General features: G+C 35.6%; 1 protein-coding gene across 4 annotated transcripts in view; it reads right to left on the bottom strand.

Annotated features, from left to right (window-relative positions):
• Window positions 1-25,571, bottom strand: part of NKAIN3 (sodium/potassium transporting ATPase interacting 3) — an 802,780-nt gene that overhangs the window by 563,595 nt on the left and 213,614 nt on the right. The window lies entirely within an intron of this gene.

Genomic DNA, 25,571 nt, shown 5'->3' with positions numbered 1-25,571 from the left:
GAGTGCAGTGGTGCGCGATCTTGGCTCACTAAACCTCTGCCTCCTGGGTTCAAGAGATTCTCCTGCCTTAGCCTCCCAAGTAGCTGGGATTACAGGTGTGTGCCACCACACCTGGCTAATTTTTGTATTTTTAGTAGAAATGGGGTTTCACCATGTTGGCCAGGCTGGTCTTGAACTCCTGACCTCAAGTGATCCTGCCTCAGCCTCTCAAAGTGCTAGGATTATAGGCGTGAGCTACCGTGCTCTAAAATGAAAGTATCTCTTATATTTGAATTAGTTTTATTTAAACAAGTAATTAGACCAAGAGCAGGAACTGCTGCTTCTCCTTCATCTCCAACACCTTCACATTGTTCAACTCACAGCTGTCCAAGAATAAATGTTTACTGAATGAAGGAGACATTGGATAGTTTACTGAATGAAGAAATTAATACAGGAAAATGACTATCAATGTAGGTAGAGGTCAAAACACATATTGAAACAATCCTGGCCACAGCTAAAGTCTGAATGGATGGGAAAATACTTTAAAATAGTGGGCATTTATGATTTTTTGTTGCAGATGTAATTAGTCCCTTGTTTTTTTCCTTCTTGAAAAGTTTGTTTATTCTGCAGTTGTTGTTGTGTTAACATTCTTGTTTTATTTAAATGTTTCATTGCTGATTAGCTTGCACTTATGTAGCCAGGATAATCAGGTTGAATTGCATCATTTTGGGGGGGTTAAATTCTAGTAATTATACATTTGCATCTTACAATTATAGTATAAATCTGACGATGTTATGTTACTTGCAATGTATACAATAATGATAATTTGAGAAAGATGTAAACTTAGAATTCTGGATTCTATTGAGTTAAGCAATCTCTTTAATCTATAATGTTTGAGCTTGAATATTTGAAAATAATAAAGATGTAAAGTGATACCTTTCCATTTGAGAGTTGGAAATGTGATATTTAATCTGTCTTTAAAATGTTTTCCAAATAGGCAAAATGTCACTTAGGATACAGCATGAGAAAATTCCTTCTACATGCTTGCTCAGTACATTGAAATGCCAACTCTATCTTCACCTATAAATAATACTCCCAGTTATTTTTGCAAACAAATTGTAACTTTCATTATGAAATATCTCTAGGATGCAAAATTCACAGGTATATCTTTCTTACAAAGTGCAAATAATTGAATGATACATTTAGGCATGTGAAATGTCAATAGTATCAAGAAAGATTCTACTTTTAACACTTTTCAGAGTCAGGACTAAAAAACTGGAAAGTTCAGTTGACAATAAACAACTATTTTGCTTTTCTTTTTATTATTATTATTATTTTTATACTTTAAGTTTTAGGGTACATGTGCACAAATGTGCAGGTCAGTTACATATGTATACATGTGCCATGCTGGTGTGCTGCACCCATTAACTCGTCATTTAGCATTAGTTATATCTCCTAATGCTATCCCTCCCCCATCCCCCCACCCCACAACAGTCCCCAGTGAGTGATCTTCCCCTTCCTGTGTCCATGTGTTCTCATTGTTCAATTCCCACCTATGAGTGAGAACATGCAGTGTTTGGTTTTTTGTCCTTGTGATAGTTTACTGAGAATGATGATTTCCAATTTCATCCATGTCCCTACAAAGGACATGAACTCATCATTTTTGATGGCTGCATAGTATTCCATGGTGTATATGTGCCACATTTTCTTAATCCAGTCTATCATTGTTGGACATTTGGGTTGGTTCCAAGTCTTTGCTATTGTGAATAGTGCCACAATAAACATATGTGTGCATGTGTCTTTATAGCAGCATGATTTATAATCCTTTGAGTATATACCCAGTAATGCGATTGCTGGGTCAAATGGTTTTTCTAGTTCTAGATCCCTGAGGAATCACCACACTCTCTTCCACAATGGTTGAACTAGTTTACAGTCCCACCAACAGTGTAAAAGTGTTCCTATTTCTCCACATCCTCTCCAGCACCTATTGTTTCCTGACTTTTTAATGATTGCCATTCTAACTGGTGTGAGATGGTATCTCATTGTGGTTTTGATTTGCATTTCTCTGACGGCCAGTGATGATGAGCATTTTTTCATGTGTCTGTTGGCTGCATAAATGTCTTCTTTTGAGAAGTGTCTGTTCATATCCTTCGCCCACTTTTTGATGGGGTTGTTTGCTTTTTTCTTGTAAATTTGTTTGAGTTCATTGTAGATTCCGGATATTAGCCCTTTGTCAGATAAGTAGGTTGCGAAAATTTTCTCCCATTTTGTAGGTTGCCTGTTCACTCTGATGGTAGTTTCTTTTGCTGTGCAGAAGCTCTTTAGTTTAATGAGATCCCATTTGTCAATTTTGGCTTTTGTTGCCATTGCTTTTGGTGTTTTAGACATGAAGTCCTTGCCCATGCCTATTTCCTGATATATCCTAATGATATTTTAAATGTTCTAATATTAAAAAAGTCTCCCATGATGGGTCAGGAAGATCCTCAAGTATAACAGTTTTTGAAAAGCAAACTATTCCAATCAATATTTTGCTTTTCAAAAACTGTTATACTTGAGGATCTTCCTGACCCATCATGGGAGACTTTTTTTATATTAGAACATTTAAAATATCATTAGGATATATCTGTTACTATCTTCAAATAGAACATTCTAACTGGCACTTAAGATAGATACTCTTTAGCACTACGCTTCCATCAGGCAATAAAATGTCACTGAACAAAAAGAGGGCCCACATAGTAACTGATTTTTTAAATGTTACTTTATGAATTAAATATTAGTGACTTATTTTCTAACTTGCTTCTATGTGAATCCAAATATATACATTTAAGTATACTTATATGTAGGAAGATTAGACATTGATAATTATTTGATGAAATATGCTGTTATCAGCAACAGGACCTCCCAAACTCAGGAGAGTTGTCAGATGGCACCAGCTTTCTGAGTTTTAATTTGAGAATACTTTCCAAACATTGCACCAATTTTATTTATTGATTTTTAGAGAAACTTTATTTTGTAATATTTGTAGAGCTACAGGGAGGTTGCACAGACAGTATGGAGAATTCCCACTTACCCCTCACCCAGTTTCCTCCATTGTTAACATCTTAACAATATCAAGGTACATTTGTCGAACTAAAGAAAGCAACAGTGGTGCATTGTGACTCACTAAATCACTTATGTGGATTTCACTAGGTTTCCCATGAAAGTCCTCTTTATGTCCTAGGAATATCCCCAGTTTTGTGTGTATCTGTGGTACAGTAGTCCCCCTCATCTGCAGTTTTTCTTTCTGTAGTTTCACCTTCCACAGTTTCAGTTACCTGTGGTCAGCTACAGTCTTTATTACAGTATTTTCATAGAGATAAAATTTATATAACTAATTACAGGATATTGTTAAAATTGTTCTACTTTATTTATTGTTAATCTTTTACTCTACCTAATTGATAAATTAAACTTTATCATAGATATACTATAGACATAGAGAGAGAAACTGTGTTATATACAGTTTCAGGTAGCCACTGAGGATTTTAGAACATATTTCCCATGGATGAGAGAAGACTACGATATTTACAACAAATACACACAAAGCAGAAGAAAAATTGCATATAAAATGACGGCATTTAGGGACAAAGATTCAACTTTAGTGGCAAGGAGAATAAACAAACCACCAATAGTTGGTATAGCTTTCCACGCTGTACATAGATTTAGATGCTACAGAATACAGTCCAACAGCGTGAGTTATTATTACAACTTTGCATTCAACTGACCCTTGGTGCATTTTAGAATATGCCTGCTAGCTTCCATGACAAGACTTAAAAAGCACTGTTATAATATGATAGTGTAGAACATAATAGGGATTTTGTTTGTCTGCTAAGTACCTGTGCATTCCAAGGTGAATTGAACTGATTTTCAACATTTTCTGAGGTAACATCAATATTAATTGCTAATAAACATTCTACTATGCCTAAAATAGATTCAAAATTTACTATAGTCTCTTAAACCGAATTATAATGGACCAAACTTATTATTCATTGCACATTTTGTTGATCCTGCTTATACAGAAACATTTATTAGCTCTGGTGAAATTGTAAAAATGGATTAAAATGCCAACCCTCCCTCTAAAGAGCTTAAAAATCTAAAAGGAGAGACAAAAAGGTCGAACAAATAAGTTCATAAGGATAGAAGATGAGAAGTGCTATAACATTTGAACATACAAAATGTGGTAGGAACTTTGAGAACACAAATAGCTGGGAGAAAGCAGTCTTTATGGGAATGACTGGAATGTTTTGGGCATTCAGTAACAAGAGAGAAGTTCACTCATTCTATGAAGTGAAAATGGACTGCACCAAGGTTTGCAAAGCCCATATGTGAAGTGCAGATCGCTGAGAAGAGGCCGGTTGCTGCCTAGCTCCAGCCAATTGCTCTCAGCCTGGTTCACTGTGTCAGATTTTCCTCAGACCCCAGGAACCAGAAACACAGATTTTCATCTAAAAGTCTCTTCATTATTGAATATTGCCAATGATCCTTTTTCTTTTGTAAAGATGTTGTACAGGTAAATACATATATGTCTCCTAGTCCAAGTTGCCTCATGGTTCCCAGATTGTGACCTCAGGCCACATATAGGCAAAAAATGCAGCCTAGGGAAAGGAATACAGGGGTTATTCAGAGAACGTAAAAGTATAATTTGGCAGAGGTTTAATCTTCCTGCCAAGTAGGGTGGACAGCAGGGACTTTGCCCAGAGTACTGACATTTTAAGATTTAAGCATTTAAATTAATGTAAAAAGTTCAGTGTCAGTCAACAAATAATTAGTTCAAGGACGAATCTCCCATATTCTATGCATTGCTAATAGCAATGAACAATTGGTGCATTGTGAATTATATCATTGGTTTGACTTCAGTACTGCTTGACCTTGCAAAAAAATTGCTAGTGATCTTTATGCCTCCATTCTTCCTCTCCTGCTCTCCCTCCAATTCTGAGTTAGTGGTCTTATGCCTAACTTCTTTGAAAAAATGGAAGCATTAGAAGAGAAAGGATTTCCACATGTTCCCACCACCAAAACTGCCATCTCATCTGCGCCTGTGCCCATGGACTCTGCCTCTCTTCTTTCATAATGAACCACCTGCCCACGCTCTTTGTCTGTGAGAAGCCATCTTTATTTTGCTCCTTTCAAAATTCTTTCTTGGTCTTTTGCCTTTTGATAGTTTAATTATAATGTGTCCATTATAATTTTCTTTGAATTCATCCCACTTGGAGTTCACTGAACTTCTTGGATGTGAAGATTAATGTTTTTAAGCAAATTTAGAAAGTGTTCTGCCATTATTTCCTCAGTTATTCTTCTTGCTTCTTTGTCTCTCTATTCTCTTTTGGAAGATCACATTTATGAGTATGAGCAGCAAGATCTGCTTGACAATGTCCCACAGGCATCTGAGGCTCTGCTCAGTTTTCTTCATACTTTTTTATTTCTGTTACTCTCACTGAATAACCTCAATTGACCCATTTTCAAGTTGGCTGGTGATTCTTTCTTCTATTGGCTCAACTCTGATCTTGTGAATTTTTCTGTTAGATTATTATACTCTTCAACTTCAGAATTTCTATTTTTATAATAATTTCTATCTCTTGATAGTCTCTATTTGGCAAGATATCGTTCTTACACTTTAGTTCTTTAAACAATATTTTCTTTAGTTATTTGAGCATATTTTAAATACCTGATTTAAAGTCATTGTCTAGTAAGTTCAACATTTAGGATTCTCTAGAAATAGTTGCTATTGATTGCTTTTTCCCCTTTGAATGGGCCACTTTTTTTTGTGCCTTTAATGTCGTGGTATTTAAGAACTGGATATTTTGAACACGGTAATGTGGCAACTCTGGGAACGCACTTACAGTCTTACCCAGTGTTTGCAGTTATTTCTTGCTGTAGCTGTGTTTGTTTGATGACTATTCTGGAATAATTCTGTAAAGTACACATTCTTTGCTGTATGCAGCCACTGAAATCTCTGCTTTTTTAACTTAGTAGAGTAACTCAGTGGTCATCTATTCATTCCTAACCAATCTTCTGTCTTTGCTGAGGGACTCTATGTGTGTGTTGAGACATACCTTCAACAATCATCGAGGCATCTGCAACTCTGCATTAGACTTCACTTCCTGTTTCTGCAGAGCCTCAAGATTGACCAAAGGTGATTGCTTAGGACCTCTCTGGTTTTCCCTGAGCAGGCACAGCCCTGGACAGGTACTCAGCCTTGTACCTGTGTATGTCCTTCCAGGTTCTCAGAAATATCTCAAAGCTTTTAAGCTCCTACGGACAATACATTCCCAAGATTTTCCTTGAAAGCTTTCTGGTTATTCTATTGATTGCCACAATTGTTATCCATCCCTCTAGGCAGACACGAAATTAAAATACTTCCTTCTAATTGTTTTAACACACAATCCTCTGAGCAAAGGCTTTTCTCACTTGGCAGTTCTGAGTAATGCCAAGTACAGAGAGTTGTGCAAGTGAGGTCTATCGAGTAAAAAAGACAGGTCAAATACTGACAGTTCTGTGGGACTGAGGATTTGAGTAAGCTCTAGCTCCATTCTTCCCTCTCGGATGCTTGCCAGGCTGCACTGAGAATGTGAGCTCTTCTTTATCAATACTGTGAGCAGGGAACGGGACTCAAGTGAATTAAATACTACAAAGCTCATTGTTCTTAACAACATTCAGCTGTTTTTCTTGAATAAGTGCACCCTGATTTCTATAAGACTTTACTTAATTTCTAGACTTCTAAACAAGTTTATTCTGACCATTTTGCCAGTTTTCTTTTCTTTTTTTTTTTTTTGAGATGGAATTTCACTCTTGTCACCCAGGCTGGAGTGCAATGGCGTGATCTTAGCTCACTGCATCCCGGGTTCAAATGATTCTCCTGCCTCAGCCTCCCAAGTAGCTGGGATTATAGGCACCTGCCACCACACCCGGCTAATTTTTGTATTTTTAGTAGAGACGGGGTTTTGCCATGTTAGCCAGGCTGGTCTCGAACTCCTGACCTCAGGTGATCCACCAGCCTGGGCCTCCCAAAGTGCTGGGATTACAAGTGTGAGCCACTGCACCCGGCTGCCAGTTTTCTTATTGCTTTGATGGAGGAGAGAATTTTCAGAGGCCCTTACTGCACCGTTTCACTGGCGTCCCATCACATTCTCTTAACCATTCTATTATAAGAGCCTCCTAACTGGTCTGTCTTGAATTACACCACATTACAGTCTATTCTCACAATACCATATAAAGTCATGTCATGTTACTTTCCTTGTTCACAATCCTTCAATGACTTCTCATCTCAGTCAAAGGAAACACATGGCTAAGTTCTTAGCATGGCCTAGAAGTCCCACATGATATTTTCTCTATCTCCCTCTCTGGACTCATTTCTTACTGTATTCTCTCTGTTTACTGTTTACTCCCCTTCAGCACCCTGGCCTGCTTGCTCTGAGCACACTTTATCTTTGCATACTGCTGGAATGCTTTCTTCTCCGATCTATGTATTGCATACTCCATTTTCCCGTTAGATTTTTGATCTTATATCAATTTATCATAGAAACTTTTCTTGACCTTATCTAAAGTAACATTTCCCTTACCAAGTCACTCTGTACTCTGCTTTGTTTTCCTTCATTGCATTTATCATTCCTTGACATTACATATTTTTTCATTGTTTGGCTTCTTCTACCAAAATGTAAACTGCATAAAAGCAAGCATGTTCACTGCTGCATCCACAGTGCTTAGAATAGAGCCTAGAAAGTAGCAGGCACTCCATAGACATGTACTGAGTATGTGATAAATGTCTGTAGGGGAGTAGTGATCATTGTTCACTTGGCCTAGTAAACAATGATCATCCTTATCTAAAGCCTCTGCTGAAATTTCAGCAACCCTGACAAGGCTGACAGGCTTTAATTATCATGAACACTCCCTGTTGCTCAGCTGACCCAGACTTCTGGGAATGTCCTAGATCTCCGAGGCCACAGTCAATCAAAGTTGCCAAGCCGGGCTGAATTTCCACTCCAAATATTAGCTGAGGCCCTAATCTAAACTGGAAGCCTGGGCTAGATCAGATCAAGATGCCTCATGATCAAGCACTGCTGAGGACAGAGGCCTGCCAGTCTAGGGTCTAATAGCCCAAACTTGCTAGGCTTTTTTTTTTTTTTTCTTCTCCGACAACACCCACATAAAGAAACTCTACCTTTTTCTCCTGTCACAAGGGCATAAAATCTAATCTTTCATCCTATCAGTCATGATGTTTGAATGTTTACTGCTACAGAGAGTCTGAAAATCTCACAGGAAAGATAAAGAATTCGAAAGAATTTCGATTTTACTTGTATTGACCTGTTCCAAAATAGACTCTGTCCCTACAGCCCAGAAGGGGCACCTTGGACTAACCAGCCACGTATGCCCTTTCCTTCTCTCAATACCTTCTGCAGAGGTGCAATGAATTCTGATGATAAACTTTAGATATTGAGAAGTTATCTCATACATCACAGACATTCATTAAATGTTTCTTGAATTTTGGTGAAGGTTTTCCTGTCCTTATTTGTTGAGTGGGTGGACAATGTTTTAATAACATGAGAAAGACCTTTCATTTGACAAATGCATTTTGTTCTACAAAGGCAAACTTTTAGAAAAGTGTCTGCCTCAGCTGCTTTTTCTAATCAAGATGACTGGTAGGACATGCATTTTTCCAGGCCTTCAAAGTGACAGATGACTCAAGGTCTGGTACTAAATTACCAAAAACCTTTATTCACTGTTGTCACAGGGTTGGGTTTATCACTTCCAAACCCAAACACACATTACTCTCCAGTCTGGTTCCCATGGACAAATAGGTTTCGATGTGATTTTATTCTTAAAATGCCTTACCCCTTTCTTGTAAACTTTATCCACTTAACATGATTATTTACACATGGTCCATCTTATATAACTTTTTTTTATAGCTTTCTCTACTCCTTAGGTTTGGCAAATAAATTTTTGTAGAGATGGCTCTAGGAGTAAGCAATGAAGTCATAGGGTTGAGATTTAAGACCAGGCCTGTTTCAGAAGCAGCAGCATCAATTAAGCAGCTGGGGAACACAGAGAGATTAATCTTGACAGAGTTAGACATGCAGATACTTAGAAAGGTGATAATATGCTTTGAGTTGTCTATTATGATGCTGTTATTTTTGTTTCATGTAAAACTATAGCATTTGAAGACCAGACAAAGCTGGTTATACACTAACCAGTCCCGTCGAGGGCCTACCTACGCATAGAATCCAAATAAAAGAGACAGAAAATCAGTAAGTAATCAATAGTGAGACAATTACAGTGTAGTGGCTTAAGTAATCTTGGCCACATGCCTGTTTTATCCACCTGAAGAAGACTTAAATAAGTTCCCGCTGAATAAAAATTAAGTACAAGCAGATGTTAATGTCTGTGGTAAGAAAAAGCAATTTATAATATATGGCAAATCCAAGTTATTTTTTATTATCTACACATGCCTAATTTAATACACTAAAAATATAATAGGAATTATTTGTGTAAATTTAAATCAATGGTAAACTGTACTTAAATCACACTTTATTCAATATTTTTTTAGCCAATCATTGTCTGCCTAGGAAAAAGAACTCACAGCTAGAAAAATAAGGAAATGGATTTTCAAATGAAATTAGGAAGCATCTTTAAAAGACAAAAAATGAGATTTACAAGCAGCAAGCGGAAATCATCAAGTGCTCAATTATATCAAAGTTACACAGTCATAGTTGGAGAGGACTTCAAAGGCAGCATGCTTACCCTCCAGCAGATGAAAGAATTTGCTCTATCACCCATCGCTGCAATGATTATCTCATCTCTCTGTGAACACTACTGGTGACAGAGAGCTTGATACTTTGCAAGGTCTTTGCTCATGTGTGAACACTCTAATTTATTTTTAAGTTCTCCTGAAACAAAACACTTACCAGTAGTTTAACCCAGTAACAGATCTTTATATTTCTCCCTGGAATAACATAAAATAAAAAAATCCCTCTTCCATTCATGGTCCTTTCAAATATTTGAAGATGACGTTTATATCCCCCACCTAAGTCAGTCCTTTCTCCAGAAACATCCCCGATTCAGCCACTTCCTGTGTACACAGTTTCCCTAACTTTCATTATTTTAGTTTCCATCTTTATTCATTTAATAAATATTACTTAAGCACCTACTACATGCCAGGCACTGGAGATACACAGATGAATGAAAAACCCAGCATTTTCATTCATGGAGATTAAAGTCTGCTAAGAAAGGCAAACACTTTAAGCATGATAATTTAAAATGAGATGAATGGTACAACGAGAAAGGTCATGAGCACTTTTCAATTACATTCTTATAAAGTAGTGCCTAGAACTATATGCAAAACTTCAGGAATCGTTCTAACGAAGTCTGGGTGCATTAGGATTATTTATCACCTGATCTAAGCCATGATTTTTTAAATTTGGTTAAGATTGCAATAACTCCAAAATCACATCACAGAGTGGGAAATATTCATACTAAGGCTGAGATAAGTGGAAACTTGTATAGTCAGTTCACAGCAACAGCTGGGTCCTATATCTACATTTTGCTGCCCCAGGTGAAAGTACAAACTGTGTTGGGGAAAGGCCAAGGCAAACCTATGATTCAATAACTGAATGCCGACTTCAGATACATATCAGGAAAAGGGAGGGCCCTCTCAGAGATCAAGAAAGGTTTCCTTTTTTTTTTTTTTTTTTTGAGACGGAGTCTCCCTCTGTCGCCCAAGCTGGAGTGCAGTGGCGCCATCTCGGCTCACTGCAAGCTCCGCCTCTCGGGTTCACGCCATTCTCCTGCCTCAGCCTCCCAAGTAGCTGGGACTACAAGGCGCCCGCCACCACGCCTGGCTAATTTTTTGTATTTTTAGTAGAGATGGGGTTTCACCGTGTTAGCCAGATGGTCTCGATCTCCTGACCTCGTGATCCGCCCACCTCGGCCTCCCAAAGTGCTGGGATTACAGGCGTGAGCCCCAGTGCCCGGCGGGTTTCCTTTTCTTAAGACTTCTAGTACTATAGTTCCTGCTTATCCACAGTTTTGCTTTCTGTGGTTTTAGTTACTCGTGGCCAACTGTGACCCAAAAATATTAAATGAAAAATTCCAGAAATAAACAATTCATAAGTTTTAAATTGTGTGCTGTTCCAAGTAGCATGATGAAATTTTGTGCCATCTAGCTTTGTGCCAACTGGAGACACGAATCATCCTTTTGTCCAGCATATTTAATCTGCACAGACTACTTATCCATTTTCCACATAGTAGCCATGTCTGTTATCCCACAGAAAAAATATAGTATATATAGGGTTGAGTACTATCTGTGGTTTCATGTATCCACTGGGGAACTTGGAACACATCCCCCAAAGATAACGGGGATTACTGTATATTCAAACAATGAAGAAGACAAAATGAAATCTCCCAGTTAATTTATTTGAGTCTAACAAGCTTGCAATTTTATTTTTGTGTGTGTGCTAGTTATTCCTTTCAATGGAAGGACACTTTGATATTTTCTTGAACATTTTCAAACATAGTTCATTGTAGGTTCAGGGGGTACAAGTGTATTACATTCGTACACTGCATAACGCTAAGGTTTGGGGTACAATTGATCCCATCACCCAGGTAGTGAGCATAGTACTCAGTTAGTGTTTCAGCCCATGCCCTCCCCACTTCCTCCCTACCACCTCTTGTAGTCCCCAGTATCTATCATTGCCATCTTTATTTCCATGAGTACACAATTTTAGCTCCCACTTATAAATGAGAACATGCAGTATTTGGTTTCCTGTTCCTACGTTAATTCACTTGGGGTAATGGCCTCCAGCTGCATCCATATTGCTGCAAAGGACATGATTTTGTTCTTTTTGATGACTGCATAGTAGTCCATGAGTATATGAACCGCACTTTCTTTATCCAATCCATCACTGATGTGTGCCTTGATTGATTCCATGTGAATAGTGCTTTGACAAACAAATGAATCCAAGTGTCTTTTGGTAGAACAGAGCTAGCAATCAGTGTAAAGATTAAATCAATGTAAAGATTACTTAATGTATGATCATATTCTCTAGGGACATCTCCCAGAATTTCCTCTACCTCTTCTCTGACTTTATCCTACCAAGACACAGGACTCATCTTTCTGTGCATGCTTTTGCTGTATTTTCCTGAGCGTGAAGAATTAGCCAATGGTGCATCTCAAGACATGAGAGGGGCCTTAGGATTCCACCTGAGTTGGCATGTGCCAGCTTCACTTGAATTGTATCACAATGATGTTCAGCAAGCCCAGATCACTATACAAGGCTCTTTCAGGACAGAAAAAGTTGGACAAACTGTTGCTGCTGACCTCAAATTCTTGTTTCATTCTAATTCAACATCTCAATTCGATATTTTCATGGAATTTGTTTTATTTATTCAATAGTATTTGACTATTTTTCCCTCTTGGTGTATCTCTGTTTATATATAAGGACCAACTGAAAAGAAAAATTTCAACACAATATGAGAAAGCTCATGGTTTGTTCTCTTTAATCATTACACTTAATATTCAACATCAGGAATGCTGAATTGCTATGTTACTCACGATTCTAGATATAATGATGCTGAGAAAGTGGAAGTGTTTCAATTAAGTTGCAGAAAGTCTTCACTAATTCATGTGGGCATGAATGACAGTTCAATTTATAGTTTTTATCCCACTGTATAGTTGGTAATAAAAAATTATAGGGCAGGAGTTGTGAATTTCTCTGAATCTTTGTGAAAACCCTAAGACAGTATAATACAAGCTTGTCCAATCCAACCCACGGCCCACAGACTGCATGTGGCCCAGGACAACTTTGAATGTGGCCCAACACAAATTCAAAAACTTTCTTAAAACATTATGAGATTTTCAGATTTTTTTTTTTTTTTTTTTTGCACATCAGCTATTGTTAGTGTTGGTGTATTTTATGTGTGGCCCAAGACAATTCTTCTTCTTCCAATGTGGCCCATGGAAGCTGAAAGATTGGACCCTTTTGGTTTAATATATAAATTGAAGTAGCATATTGTTATGGAGTGAAGTCCACAACACTGGATTTCAGTGCAGTTTGGAACCTATTGGCTAAGTGACTCTGAGCAAGTCATGCCATATCTGAACCTCAGTTTCCCCATCTACAAAATAAAGGTAGAGATTAGATAATCTATGAAGTCTTAATTTCTAAATGTTTATAATCAAGTTTTAGAAAATTCTTTAGAATAGTTTCAATAGGAATGATACCAGTTCTTCCTTATACAAGGAAGGTGGAATTCAGCTATGCATCTGTCTGATCCTGGTTTTTTTCTGGTTGGTAGGCTTTTTAATTTTTATTCCATTTCAGAACTTGTTATTGGTCTGTTCAGAGTTTCAATCTCTTCCTGGTTCAATATTGAGAAGTTATATGTTTCCAGGAATTTATCAATTTCTTCTATGTTTTCTAGCTTATGTGCATATCAGTGCTTATAACAGTCTCTGAGGGTTTTCTGTATTTCTGTGGGGTCAGTGGTAATGCCCCCTTTGTCATTTCTGATTGTGTTTATTTAAACTTTCTCTTTTTTTCTTTATTAGCCTAGCTAGTGGTCTACCTATCTTATTAATTCTTCCAAATAGCCAGCTCATGAATTCACTGATCTTTTGTATGGTTCTTCATGCCTCAACTTCCTTCACTTCAGCTCTGGTCTTGAGTATTTTCTTGTCTTCTGTTAGACCTGGGGCTGGTTTATTCTTGTTTATCTAGTTCCTCTAATTGTGATGTTAGGTTAATTTGAGATCTTTCTAACTTTTTGATGTGGATGTTTAGTGGTACAAACTCCCCACTCAACACTGCTTTGGCTATGTCCCAGATATTTTGATATGTTGTATCTTTTTCTCATGTTAGTTTCAAAGAATTTATTGATTTCTGCCTTAATTTCATTGTTTACCCAGAAGTCACTCAGAAGCAGGTTGATTCTTCCTTTAAAAAATTTAATATTCAGATTGAATTTTGGCGTATGGTACCTCAAAAAAAGTATGATATTAAATTTTTTCTTAGTCAAATAGGCAAGTGGAACTAAAGGTTTATACACATCTTTTTAAATAATTGCTTAACTTATTTTAAAGAAAACTTAAAATACTCAATAAGACTACAAGTAAAACAAACACATAAGTGATATTTATTCAGTTTGTAAATATTTCATTTTCTATAACTCAATGTGGGTATTTGTGAGAATTTCTTTTTTCTGATTTACCCAAACTTAATTTGGGTCTACCTTATCAAGAATCCATTATGCCGAGTGATGTATACTCACAAAAGACACCCTCTTAGACTGCCAAATACTAATGAAAGCTAATAGTTTTCAGAAATATAGATTTTTTACTTTTGGAGTACCCCACTTGGCATAAGAAATTTTCTAAAATATTTAAGTGATTTTTCAAAAAAGTGTATTTTAAAATCAGTATACTACTTTAAAAATAAGCCATATACCACTTTCAATAAGGAATTAAGAAATCAAGAGTAATGATAAGGGATAAATTACAAAATGATCAGGAATCAAGACTCTTTTATTTTGTTTTTTCTCAAAATATATTTTTATAAGTTTCATTTCTGAACTCCTTCTCATAATTACTGTGTTCCAGAGGACACCTTCAATATTTAAACCTCATATTGGAAATGACTTTTGCTCAAGCCACCACAAAATAAAAGTAAATTCTATTTGTTTATTTGTTTATTTATTTATTTATTTACTTATTTATTTATTTTTGAGATAGAGTCTCACTCTGTCACCCAGGCTGGAGTGCAGTGGCACAATCTCGGCTCACTGCATCCTCCACCTCCCAGATTCAAGTGATTCTCCTACCTCAGCCTCCTGAGTAGCTGGGATTACAGGTGCGTGCCACCACGCCCACCTAATTTTTGTATTTTTAGTAGAGATGTGGTTTCGTTATGCTGGCCAGGCTGGTCTCAAACTCCTGACCTCAGGTGATCCACCCACTTCAGCCTCCCAAAGTGCTGGGATTACAGGTGTGAGCCACTGCACGCAGCCAGTAAATTCTAGTTTTAAATGGAAACTTGGACACTTTTGGTTTAATATATAAATTGAAGTAGCATATTGCTATGAAGTGAAGTCCACAACACTGGATTTCAGCGCAGTTTAGTACCTATTGGCTAAGCCACTCTGAGCGAGTCATGCCATATCTGAACCTGCATTATTCTACTGGGTTCATGACATTGTAATGTTCAAACATTTACAACTACCTATTGATATATCCTGGAAAATAAATAAAGCAACAGGCAGTCTACATATAAAGGTAATGTTCTGAAAGCAGCTGTGGAATCTTTCATGTATGATTCCTTGAGTTTTTCTGATCTCAGACATATTTTGTTCTACCAAATAAGAGGTCATTTCTGAAGCTTTCTAGGCTCTTCGAGCTTTAGTATTATACAAATCTGAATATTTAAAAATTGTGTTTAGAGTAGTTTTCCATCACTATCTCCATAAAGTATGTAAATCAAGAAAACTCTTTGATAATTAAGAGACTAATCAAAAAACATAAAAGCCTCAAGATACTTGACTGTGAATGATTTTAAGTAATATATTTCAAATGTTTGAAACATTTAGGTCTTAGGCTTCTACAAAATGTTTTAATGCTAATTTTTAGCACAGATCCTACCATTACAGGCCCAGCAAAGAGCATGAGTTTGGAAAGAGATTGCTCATGTGGTGCTTATACATTCTCCTGATTTATGTACCTTATGAAGATGGTGCCAAAGATTATAAAAACTCATCTAGATTACTATCATTATCTGACAGCGACATTTGACAAAAGGCTATCTGAATTCACAGACTTTGCAGTACCTAAAAGAGGAAGGTGATTCGACGAAGAGAAGAGGAGGGGACAGGAGAAGAGGGGAGAGAAGGAGAGGGGAGGGGAGGGGAGGGAAGGGGAGAGAAGAGAAGAGGAGAGGAGAAGAGAAGAGAGAGAAGAGAAGAGAGAAGAGAAGAGAAGAGAAGAGAAGAGAAGAGAAGGCGATTCAATGATGAGCACTTGATTTTTGGTTAATTGTATTTTATAAGAATATACTGCTTTAAAATTACTATAACCATAGTCCTGGGTGATAGCTGCCTATTCTCCAAAGAAATGTGATCCAAACTGATATAATAAAAAAGATAATTATAATTCTATTCAATATTTTAAAAATTAATGTGAAAACATAACTAATCTGCTCCACATTGCATAAGTACTACCTGTATGACCTTTTGGAAAAAAATCACTCTACCTTTCGCTGCGCACTGTATCTGTTCCTCACTTACAAAGTGGATTAGCCATGTCTTACCTTCCTTTTTCACAAGCTCATAGTGAAGTGTGTTCAAAATATATCACACCACAATAACATAAGACATTTTGATCATTTTTTCCTTCTGCAGGGATCCAGTTTCTAAATTCTGATCCTGAGCTATGGTGTAGATTACATGAGAATCTCAGACCACACAGCAGAGATTAGGAGCCATAATTCTGGAGCTACACTGCCTGGGCTTCATCTGTTGATTCTGCAGTCAACTTGCTGTGTGATTTGAACGGGCCAGTGAAGCTTTCTGAACCTCTGTTCTTCATCTGTAGAGTGAAGATAGTAACAGCACTCCCTCACTGAGCTGTTTTAAAGACAAAATGAGTCACTATTTAAAGTGGATAAAGCAGTGCCTGGCACATAGCAATTATGTAATTATTATTATCATCATATTGGATTAAGTGGCATTTGCTCTGGTTAAGCAGATCTGAGGCAACTATTCACCTGTTGAATTTTTAGCAGGTTTGAAGTGTAATTGGAGGCAGAATTCCAGTACTTGTTTTCCCAACTCTTCTGGGTTTGAGAAAACCATACTTTTTGAATGTCTCCTACCTTTCTATCTTACCCATCCCTTAACAAGGAAACCTATCCTCACTCCACATTAATAAACATTTTTTCAACAATGTAAATGTTAATAAAAATAAAAAATAACTAGCTACATGCTTTAAATGTTGGAGATTAGGCTTCAGTTTAATCCAGACATCCTTGTCAAACATCATTCTCACATAATTTTGATAAATCTAGATGGATTTTGTTTATTTCCTGTGCTCTTGCCAATATCCTTATGTATGTTTTTAGCAAAAGCTGTAACTTTCTTTAGCTTACTTAATCATAATAGCAGAAAATATGTTTGTTCAAACTAAAGACTGCAATACTATTGATAAAACCAAAATGCCTTGGTCATTATTTTGCTTCCTCTTGTGGTTCTAATTTTAGACATTATGCATACATGTTTACCTTCTCACTAAGATTCTCTACAACCAAAGCCATTTATAACCATGGCTGACTGATCGCAATCCCAAGAATGAAGGACCATATGTGGTAGTTTTCCTTCCGGCCCACACCAAAGTGTAATGTATCAAATTCCAATAAACACAATGTTTTCTGATGACTCAATGAGACAAAAACTCATCAAGAAGTAAAGGGGGAAAACACGCTTATGGATTGTTCTTTTTCTAAATCATAAACATACCTTTCAGTATTTTAATACTCAAACTTAAACGTTCTGAAAAATTACACCTCTCTCAATCAGGTATACATGAACCAAAGGCTATAAAAGAAAGAAAAAGAAATAGAACTTTAAGTACATTTCAAAGTTTATTGTTAGTTTTATGATCGAACTCAATCAAACATAAGGAAGAAACAATTACACTTATATTTAGCTATATTTTTCCTAAAAGCCAGCATGGTGACATATATATGAAAGAAATAATTTTGACAGTCCCGAGTGCTTCATGCAGTTTACATATTTTATGCTTTCACCATTTGTTAATGTTCCCAGTCTAATATAGATATAGAATGGAATACAGCAGGTGGATGGACCAGGAAGTTAGACACAGATTTAATAGATTACAAATAAAGTAAGCTTAGCCACTAAACCGGCTTCTTTTCGTTCACTTAGAATCTCAGAAATCGTGGAATATCCATGATGCCACAGTGTGCAACCATGGAAAATACTGGAAACCACAATTTTTAAAACACTGCTTCTAAAGGCCAGTTATTTTTCACTTCAATGAAGCTGTCTAATACTACATTATAAAAGAAATTTTGAGATTTCTGGTGCATTTTAAACACTTAGTGTTTCTTTCAGAGATCACATCACACACTTTTTCTCATAGTAAACCTTTGAGTTAGCAAGTATAAACCCTACAAAAAAAGAAAGGCAAACAACATAGCTCGGGAATCCTAAAATAACATTTTTTCCTTCAACAGACATTGGATAAGACAATGTAACTTCAAATTAAGAACTGTGTTCTCATTAGTAATACCACTAAAGAAGGAAAAAAGCTGGGAAGCCTGATTAAAATGGTGCTTAAGAATTTTCTGCATTTAAAAAATCCATACAACATCATATGCTTTATAACTTTAAAATTTGATCTAGACTTAAGTTCAATGACTTTTTACAGAAAGCTCAGAAATTCTTGTAACAATAGCCTTCCACGTCTTCCATTATTGACTAGCAGAGCTGCCTCTTCTAGGTCTGCTGTCTTTCTGTCAGTTTTTCTAATGAGTTTGTTTCAAAAATACCCTTTAGAATATCTGATGTTAACAGAATAAAGCAAACTGTGAGACTACATATATTGTACAATCTCAATTATGTTAAAAAGAGAGATCCAAACAGCTAGAAAGCATTCTCTGAAAAGCAGGTGATTTTTCTTTCTCTCTCTCATTTTTTTTTTTTGGATTTTCTAGAAGCTCTACAATATGTTACTATTATTTTTATATATTATCTTTATAAATCTAAAAATAAATATCATCATAGGCCTTCAATCTGTCATCTACATATCTGAAATCTAAAATTACTGAAAACTAAAAGTTTTCCGTAATATTGGTACTCCCTTATTTGTCTGCAAAATCTGACCTAACCTGAAAAGAAGCTCTTTGTAGTCTCTGTCCTCCTTGTGAGAATTCTGATATGTTCCTCTGCAGAAACACTAATTTGCTTCTTTATGGGGTTCTATAACAAAGGGATCTATTTTTTCAAAAAAACTCATCTGAGACATAAATGTGACATATGTCAGAGCAAAGAGAGTGAACTATAATATATAAAACAATCAATTTGTTCATTATAAATTATACCTAATTATTAACTGAATGGCTACTTAAAGCCAACCTAGCTTTCTCCCTTATGTTGACTTATCAAGGTGATTTCCTTTCCTTTGGAGCAGTTACACCTAATACTCTCTATTCCCCCAACAAAGTGTTAATCAAGTACTCAGATAAAGGTTATAGATTTCAAACATCCCACTTATCTAAACAGTTTCCCACCTATCTTGATAATTTATCAAAGAAATAAAATTGTTGGGGCTTGGTTCTTCTATTTCCATTTGGCCTTGAAGTACTAATTACATAAATATAATCAGTGTCCCCCTAGACTTTGGATATCCAAGGAAGGGGGGATCAAATTTGCTACCAGGATCAATGGGCTGCCAGAATGTCTGAATTTCTGCTTCTGATGAATGAAGGGAAAAGTCTTGAGATCCAGACAAAATTAATTCCCTTTAGAAGTGATTAACTATATGCATTGGTTGGTTGGACCTATGTCAGAGAAAGAAAAGAACCCAAAGTACAAAATTCATTTTTATTGTGTCCAATTATTCTCTTCTCATGGAGAATCTGAGATAATTACTGACAAAAGTGCTAGCAATAGAAAACAATGGGTTCACCTAGACCTATCTGCTTGGTGCCACCTCTGTTAATAATTATCATTTCTTTAAATAATATCAAAGGACAGTATTAAGTGGTTAACTTAAGAGAAATAGATGGGTTTGACTTCATCTCACTAAATGGAATCCCAGAGGTTTAAAACTACTAATATACTTCCTAATCTGAAAATTTGACCGTGATTTCCAGTGAAATTAAATATAATATTTTCAAATGACAGATTCCAGTAACTGGAAACAAAAGATTCTATTTATTAAACTACCTTTCAAAGGGATAAGGTGGCCACATGACCTGGTTTGCCTGGGATAGTTCTGTTTTGTGCCGATATTGTCTAGGTAAATATTAGTCATATTATTTTTATTGTCAAGACTATCCTGGTTTGGACGATAAATTATGTGGTCACTCTATAACTGATACTTCCAAAATGATTCAAAAATTTCACCAGGTATGGCATCCCAGTTAACACCAAGTATTAGATTTCTAAGGTCTTATTAGTTTGTCTTATCTAAAAGATTTTGTTTTAGGTACTCAAATCATATATAGATATATATGAAAGCTTTGTGCACCAATATTTATAACAGCATTAGTCACAATAGCCAAAAAGTGGAAACAACTTAGATGTCCATCAACGTGTGAATGGATTACCAAAAGTGATATATATACATACAGTGGAATATGACTTAGCCCTGAAAATGAAGGAAATTCTGACACATTCTACAACCTTGAAGATATCATGCTGAATAAAATATGTCAGGCACAAGAGGAAAAATATTGTAGGATTCCACCTATACGAGGTACCTGAAGTAGTCAAATCCATAGAGATAGAAAGTAGAATGATGGTTACCAAGGTTGGTAGAGTTCTGGGGGAATATGGAGTTATTGTTTAATGGACATAGAGTTTCAGTTTGGAATGACGAAAAAGTTCTGGAGAAGGTTAGAGACAATGATGGAACAATAATGTGAATGTATTTAGTGCTAATGAAGTCTACACTTAAAAATGGTTAAAATGATAAATTGTATATTATGCATATTTTTCCACAATAAAAAAGTGTGTTTTAAAAATGGCACTCATTACACAAGGCTTAATAATTAATTTTGACATATATTTAAATTATTTATTGCTATTTTTATTGAAAACTAATAAAAACCAGCCATATGTCAAGATATTAATGCTATATATCACATGAAATTTTAACAACACTAACTCTGCCTTCAGTGTTATAACCATGTCTGATCATATGCTAAGATCTCTTCTTTGTGTTATTATTGAGGAAGACTCTACAACCACTTCACATAAACTTCAATTAGCTGACTTATCAACTATTAAAAGGGATTCCTTACTTTCTTTTTTGGCTTCAGCTGAATCCTAAAATTGGCAAGTGAATAAATGGGCATTTTCACTCAAGTTAGAACAGAAGATGTTTCAGGATATTTAATCGTTAGTGTCTATTAGTGTCTGTAATAAGTTAGCAATTGCTATAACTTCATAACACCATCACTTCTTGCCACTCTAAACTGCTACCATGGCATTTTCTTTACTCATCTCTTTAAATGTATCATTTTGTAATCTACGATTTTCTTGCTTAACAAACATAATCTCTATATGCCTGGAATCTAAATTTTTGCTCTAATGTGGTCTCTTACCATTAGACCCAGAAGAAATAACTAACTCCCAGTCCTCGGACTTCAGTGTGAATGGATTTTGCCACCCCTATTTTGAAGGTAGATTTTTGATGGGGCAAGAGAAAACCATATAGAAAACCAGAGTGCCTAAGGAGAGGAGAACAAGGAGTGAAGATAGAGAGGACCAATACAGAATGAGACTCTCACCATCTCTACTACTGTATTCTGAACTTGCATCTTGTGCTTCATTCCTTTGATGTCTTGCTCCCTCCCCAACTTGTATTTCACCTTCTCACTTCTGTATAACTGTATAATATAAGAAGTAAACAGAAAATAATTGGGAGTGTACACTCAAGAACCAAATTGATTAGGTTCAAAGTCCAGCCCCAGCATTTATTGTGTAGGCAATTTTATTTAACCTCTCTGAGGCTCAATTTCCTTATAAGAAAAATGGTTTTAATATAAGGAGCTCAAACAACTGAACAGCAAAAACCAAGAAAATTGATTTTAAAATGGGCAAAAGATCTGAATAGACATTTCTCAACCAAAAAAAAAAAAGACACGTAGATGGCCAACAGGTATATGGAAAAGACTCAAAATCATTAACCATCAGAAAAATGCAAGTCAAGGCTGGGCGTGGTGGCTCATGCCTGTAATTCCAGCACTTTGGGAGGCCAAGGTGGGCGGATCACAAGGTCAAGAGATTGAGACCATCCTGGCCAACATGGTGAAACCCCATCTCTACTAAAAATACAAAAATTACCTGGGCGTGGTGGCGCATGCCTGTAGTCCTAGCTACTTGGGAGACTGAGGCAGGAGGATCATTTGAACCTGGGAGGCAGAGGTTGCAGTGAGCCAAGATAGCGCCACTGCACTCCAGCCTGGTGACAGAGGGAGACTCTGTCAAGAAAAAAAAAAAAAAGAAAGCGCACTAGCATGGCACATGTATACATATGTAACTTACCTGCACATTGCGCACATGTACCATAAAACCTAAAGTATAATAATAATAATAATAATAATAATAATAATAAAAGGAAAAAAAAAAAGAAAAATGCAAATCCAAACTCCAATGAGATATCATCTCATCTTGGTTAAAATGGGTTTTATCAGAAAAGACAGGGAATAACGGATGCTGGTAAGAATGTGGAGAAGGCAGAACATTAGTACATTGTGGGGGTTATATAAATTAGTACAGCCACTAAGGAAAAGTGTATGGAGGTTTTTCATAAACTGAAAATAGAACTATCACATGATTCAGCAATTTAGTTATTGGGTGTATATTTGAGAGAAACGAAATAAACATATTGAAGAGATACCTGCACTCCCATGACCGGCACTACTAACAATAGCCAAAATATGGAATCAAGGTAATTGTCCATTAATGGATAAAGAAAATGTGGTGTATATATACCTAATGGAATATTACTAAGACATACAAAATAATGAAATCCTATCATTTTTAGCAACATGGATAGAGCTGGGAGTGATTTTATTAAGAGAAACACAGATGAATACTGCATGTTCTCAGTCACAGGTGGAAGCTAAAAAAGTGGATTTCATGGAGATAGAGAGTAGATTGGTTGTTACAAGAGGTGGGGAGGAGGGATAAAGAGATGTTGATTAGTGGGTACAAATACACAGTTAGGAAGAAGAAATAAGATGTAGTGTTCAATAGATCAGTATGGTGACTATAGCTAATATTAATCAATTGCACATTTCAAAATAGCTAGAAGATAATGATTTGAAGGTTACTAGCATAAAGAAAAGATAAAATTTTAAGGTGATGGATATCTTAATTATCCTGATTTGTCCTTCACATATTATATATAAATTTATCAAATTATCACTTGTATCCCAAAAATATGTACATGTATTATGTATCAATAAAAAGGCATTATAAATATATTAGAAGGCAGCACGTCATAGTGGTAAAGAGTATAGGCTCAGGTTCAAGTATTGGAACCATTAACTGTGTATCTTCAGGTAAGCTATTTAAAATTCCACTGGCTTTTTTTATATATAAAGTAATGCTAACAGTAATACCTGTTAGAGCTTTATATAAATGAAATGAGATGATATAGGCAAAGTGCTTACAAGACTGCTTGGAGCATAGTTTACAACAAAAAATTATTTCTATAAGAATGAATTTTTAGAAATTGTTCTAAAATGTTACCTATGAGATATACATATTAGTGGCAAAAAGATACAGAAAAAATCAAAAAGAAAGAGGAGAGAAAAATTATAAAATAAGAAAATAACAATAACTAATTGACAATTGTGGTGGCAGTTAAAATACCAGTTAAGGCTGGGTGTGGTGGCTCACGCACCCCAATAAATCCCAGCACTTTGGGAGGCTGAGGCGGGTGGATCGCTTGAGGCCAGGAGTTCAAGACTAGCCTGGCCAAGATGGTGAAACCCTGTCTGAACTAAAAATATAAAATTAGCTGGGCATGGTGGCTTACACCTGTAGTCCCAGCTACTCGGGAGGCTGAGGCAGGAGAATCACTTGAACCCGGAAGGTGGATGTTGCAGTGAGCTGAGATTGTGCCACTGTACTCCAGCCTGGGTGACAGAGTGAGACTTTGTCTCAAAAAATAAAATAAAATAAATAAAATACCAGTTAAAATACAAAGTAGGACAACAAGTAAATTGAAAGCAGCAATGAAGGACAATATATAATACTAAGAAAGATAATAAGTGAAAAGGCCATAATAATCATAAACAGGTATGAGTCTATCTATACTTGAAATACAAAAAACCATAAAGCATCACATCTATAGGAAAAATAAATTCATGAACAATTGTGAATGAACAATTGTGATCGGGATTTTAAAAGAGAAAACTTAGAAACTGATAAAGAAAAAAGAATAAGAAAAATTCTAGAACTTTTGAATAAGATGGCTCATAAACTTAATAGATATATGCCTAATTTTATATCAGACAAGGAGAAAAGACATGTTAAGTATACATGGAATATACACAGAAGTCAATGCTGAATGAACTCTCAAAGGAAGCCTCAATAAACTTCAAAACATCAATATCATACATATTATGTATGATATATTTTTCACTGATCAAGTGAAAAATAATTAGATCAATGAAGAAAATAGTTAAAAATGGACATATTTGTATCCTAAAACACTTATGACCAGATGAACTTGGGTCAAAATGGTAATGGTATGGGGGAATAAGGAACAATTTAGAGCTAAGTGACAATTAAAAACCTATATATGAACAATTGAGGGCATAGCTCAACCAAGAAATTTATAGAAAAATTACAGCTTTCAATGGATCTATCAGACCACAAAAGGAAGTGAAAACAAGTTACATATTATAAAAAACATAAAAAACACTATAATAAAGCCAAAAATAAAATTAAAAAATTAAAGGCAGTAATCAGTGAAATAAAAAAGAAACATTAACAAATCAAAAAGATGAGGAAACCAAAAATTGATTAGTTGAAAATACTAAAAGTTAGATAACCTCTGTTAATACTTATTTTTCAGTGTCTATAGGAGGGCACTAGACCAAATAAATATATTATAGAATTTAAAAGAGAAATATCTCCAGGTATTAATGCTATAATAATGAAATACTGTTTTGTGCATCCATATGCCAATAAATTTAGAAATCTAAAACAGAATACATTTCTAGAAAAATACAAAATGCCAAAACTAGTAATATTAGCCTAATGAATAGACAATGACTATTAAAAATTGAAATATGAATTAAATATATTCCTTTCCATCAAAATAGTACAAGGCTCTGACAGTTTTACAAAGAATTCTAGCTAACTTTCAAGGAACAGATAAGCTAAAGTGGATAACTAAAAACAGAAAATTGTATAGGCATTTCTCAGGTGTGAAAAAAATTCAGATTAATTAAATTAGCTTTTATATCTCAACAATTTAACAAAAATGTATTATGTTCAATAGAGAATACAATGATTTAATATCAGAACATCTATCAATACAAGTCATCAAATTAACAAAATAATAGAAAAATGTATATGATTTTCCCAAATGCAGAAAAAGGGGGATGAAATTCAGTCTGATAATCAAAGTCTGGGAAACTTAAAAGTGCAGAGAAATCCCTTAACTTGATAAAGAGAACTTATCAAAACCCCACACAAACACAATGGGGTGATTTGGTACATATTTTTTAAAGGAGGGGATGAGATAAAGATGTTTCTTATCAATGTTTTTAATTAGATTTGATTTTTTTCTATATAGTACTAAAGATCCTAGA

Source organism: Pongo pygmaeus, chromosome 7, assembly GCF_028885625.2.
Source record: "Pongo pygmaeus isolate AG05252 chromosome 7, NHGRI_mPonPyg2-v2.0_pri, whole genome shotgun sequence".
Taxonomy (NCBI): Eukaryota; Metazoa; Chordata; class Mammalia; order Primates; family Hominidae; genus Pongo; species Pongo pygmaeus.
This window is presented reverse-complemented; position numbering and strand designations above follow the sequence as displayed.